Source organism: Grammomys surdaster, unplaced genomic scaffold (assembly GCF_004785775.1).
Source record: "Grammomys surdaster isolate TR1022 unplaced genomic scaffold, NIH_TR_1.0 62, whole genome shotgun sequence".
Taxonomy (NCBI): domain Eukaryota; kingdom Metazoa; phylum Chordata; class Mammalia; order Rodentia; family Muridae; genus Grammomys; species Grammomys surdaster.
Genome location: NW_021604564.1, coordinates 5,190,864 through 5,194,322, shown reverse-complemented (window position 1 = coordinate 5,194,322; position 3,459 = coordinate 5,190,864). Strand labels below are relative to the sequence as shown.

The window sequence follows — 3,459 nt, the reverse complement described above, 5'->3', positions numbered from 1 at the left end:
CTCTCTCTCTCTCTCTCTCTCTCTCTCTCTCTCTCTCTCTCTCTCTCACACACACACACACACACACACACACACACACACAGTCACACACACAGCACTTGGGAGGCACAGGCAGCTCAAGCCCAGCTACTGAAGCCTTGTCTCAAGACACTGAAATAAGAAAAATACATAATTGATATGTAGGGGGATATATTTAAATGACTCAAAGATTTTATTAAAAACTTTATTGAAAATAACAAAATGGGATTTAAAATGGAAAGACAGAAAGTCGAAGACAGCAAGAAATTGCAGTAGATTGTATACACTGGATACAAAAGCACACAAGTTGCCCAGGACTCTAAAATGCACAAAAGAATTATGATTTATTATAATCCTCAAAAGTCTAATAATTCTGCCCTTGACTAAAGTGTATGTGTGTGCGTGTGTGTCTTTTAAAAAGGGGAGCCTAAATCGAACTTTTTTTTTCTGTTTTGTTTTTTTTGTTTTTGTTTTTGTTTTTGTTGTTGTTGGTTTGGTTTGGTTTGGTTTGGTTTGGTTTGGTTTGGTTTGGTTTGGTTTGGTTTGGTTCGGTTCGGTTTGCTTTGCTTGGTTCGTTTGTTCTTTCGTTCGTTTTTAATTTTCGGTTTCCACTCCGTGCTGTTTCCTAGTCTACACAATGTTCCGCAATTTTTCCAGGAGGGAACTAGTCCCAAAATCTTCGGAAGGAAATCGCTCCAACGCCCTCGACACCACCCTTAGGCATCTGTCCCCCTGGTGGAGCCAAACAGCTTTGACCCTCAGCTTAGCCAGTGTTTAAAGCCGGGTCTCCTTTTTGTTTTTCTACACACAGGTCAGATGCATGCCTGGGAGTTTCGGACACCACACAAAATACAATGTTGAAATTTACCCCGCTGAGTTTTGCCTACTATCTTTCGGGTCGAATTGAGGTGGATAACAAAATTAAAAGAAAAACTACAGAAACTGAAAAAGATTGGAGGATGCGGGCATCGATCCCGCTACCTCTCGCATGCTAAGCGAGCGCTCTACCATTTGAGCTAATCCCCCTCCGCCTGTGTTCCCTTATTATTTGCTCCCCTAGAGGAGGACCAGAGCACTGGTAGGTACAGATAATGCTTTAAACGTGCTTTGCACACGAGATTAGAAGATCAAAAGGAAAGCTCTTTCCTTCGAGCCGGAATCGAACCAGCGACCTAAGGATATCCACAGACACATGCCTACAGTCCTCCGCTCTACCAGCTGAGCTATCGAAGGGAGCGGCAAGTAGCTGGGCGGATGGGCTCCATAACGCCACGTCACTCCTCCGCGCGTGGCGTTCTTCAAAGATCCAGCGGACCGGGGAAAAAAGGTCGCCCCGGTGTGTGGAACTCGGATTCTCAGAACCGCATACGTGAGGAACCGACTGGGCAGTGGTGCAGCCGCACTCTGGGACTTGTTTGAGCGCGCTCGCACTATGGCGATCGCAAAAGGTTGAGGAGTAAGGGAGAGTAAAGGCCAGAGTTGGAGAGAAAGTCCTAGATCCGCCAAGAGGCTTAGCGAGTTCAGTGGCTGAGAGGGGCCTAGAGAAAACGTTACTGTCTCCCTCGAGCCAGAGTCGAACCAGCGACCTAAGAATGCCTCCTAACGGGGGAGTTAAATACAGTCCTCCGCTCTACAGCCGAGCTATCGAAGGGACATAAATAAACTTTCTGCCCCTTTGCACCGAACACATCTGAGTCAGGGAGTTCGGCAGACGGAGCTGCGCATGCGCACTTCTCAGGACTCTTGATTTCCCCCCCCCCCCCAGGGTCACAGGTTGTTTTACGCATGTGCACAGCTACCGCTCCGCCTCCGGGAAGCCTGAGCGGCTAGAAAGGACCCTAACACAATAGCCCCGGGAGGCCTAGGCTCTCCTTCGTCACCCGTCCTGCCTGTGTCACCTTTTCCTTTCTCACTATGTATGAGCCTGTAGAGAACTAATTCATGCTGTCATCCTGAAAGCCCCTAGAACATCTCTCATCGACGGGCCAGTGGCGCAATGGATAACGCGTCTGACTACGGATCAGAAGATTGTAGGTTCGACTCCTGCCTGGCTCGAGCTTTTGGCTCTGTGCTGGGCCTGCTTAGCACTAATGTAGCCCACACTCTGCCAGCTTTGCTCTTGGTCTCTGTGGTAAAGTTACTGTAGTCAAGTCGCTGCAGACTGAACCTCCCTTTGGCGCAGGACAGTTCGCTCTTGGCAAGTCAAGACAGTAAAATGTCAAGTGGTTGTCTCCATTTTGATACTGTCCCTACACAGTTATTAGAGAGGGTTTTTGTTTGGTTGGTTCTGTTTTGTTTTCTTTGGTTTGGTTGTTTGTTTTTAATCCACCCATCTCCTTGGGTCTCTTCACCAAGCCAGGTGTTTGAGCAAAATGAGCTCTGTGGAGGTTGCCATGCCGATGAGACAGCAGCGCTCTAAAGGCTGGCCTAAGATTTAAATAAGTGGGCAAGCATAGACTTACTTGAAAATGATGGGAAATTTTTCTTTTTGTTTCCTCCTAAGATGTTTGCCAGTTTTTACATATAAGGAGCTGGTATCTTTAAAGTTGTTTAGTGTTTCTCAGACTTAAAAAAAGAAAAAAATACCTTTATGGAAGTTGGGGGAGAGTTGCTTTCCTCCACTTAAGTTCACAGACAAACCAAAGAGCTGATATCTTGTTCTTTGTTCATTTTCTTATTTTGCTAGGGTGGGAAACAAGGTGATTATCTTCAGATTATCTTCAGGTCACTGTCACATCTTTGCACTGTGATAGAAACCATCACCCTTAAGCAACTAAACAGGAAGCATTGCCGACCAGGAAGTTGGGGGTAGGATGTTTGGTTTTTCTTTTATTTTTGTCTCTTATGACAAACTTTCATGTGAGCTGCAGACACAATTATACAGGGAAGCTCTAGAAAGGAAGGCTGTCGTGTCAGGAAGGCTCCTCCCTCAGGGCTGCAGCTCCCTTTCCTCTAGGACCACCGTGCTTCCCTAACAATCCCTGGGCTTTATGGGTGCCGCTGTCTACCACTGAGAGACTCCTTTCTCTTTCTCAGGACAGATTGAAAAATCCCCCCCCTCCTTTTTTTGCCTTTTCATAATATGCCAGGAGAACATGTGTGGTTGTGCATATGTGCATGTAAACATGCTTCATACCTCTTTGGAAAAATATATATATACACACACACATATATGTGAAGGGGGGAGTGGCAGGAGGACCAGGAGGAAGACGAAGAACCATTGCCACATCCAAAGCTATAGGAAGTACAATCAGCACCAGAGACTTTATATAATACTTGGAAGTTCAAAAGCTAATGAGATTGTAGGACACATAGAACAAGGAGGGTGAAGCAAAGCATGCATCCTGAACCTCACAAAGACAAAACATTTGCCTGGGAGAGCCTATGGGATGCAGAAGGGGCTGGAGCGTAGGGCGGGGCAGAACCTAATAGAGACGGAAT

At 46.3% G+C, this 3,459-nt stretch overlaps 3 non-coding genes across 3 annotated transcripts; 1 reads left to right on the top strand and 2 right to left on the bottom strand.

Annotated features, from left to right (window-relative positions):
* Nucleotides 1-971: 971 nt before the first annotated feature.
* Trnaa-agc lies at nt 972-1,044 on the bottom strand. The gene has a single exon. It is a non-coding gene; the product is annotated as a tRNA-Ala (tRNA).
* Nucleotides 1,045-1,162: 118 nt separating this feature from the next.
* On the bottom strand, nt 1,163-1,251 carry Trnay-gua. The gene is given in 2 exon segments: nt 1,163-1,198; nt 1,215-1,251. It is a non-coding gene; the product is annotated as a tRNA-Tyr (tRNA).
* A 749-nt stretch (nt 1,252-2,000) lies between these two features.
* Nucleotides 2,001-2,073, top strand: Trnar-acg. Its single transcript has one exon. It is a non-coding gene; the product is annotated as a tRNA-Arg (tRNA).
* Nucleotides 2,074-3,459: the final 1,386 nt, after the last annotated feature.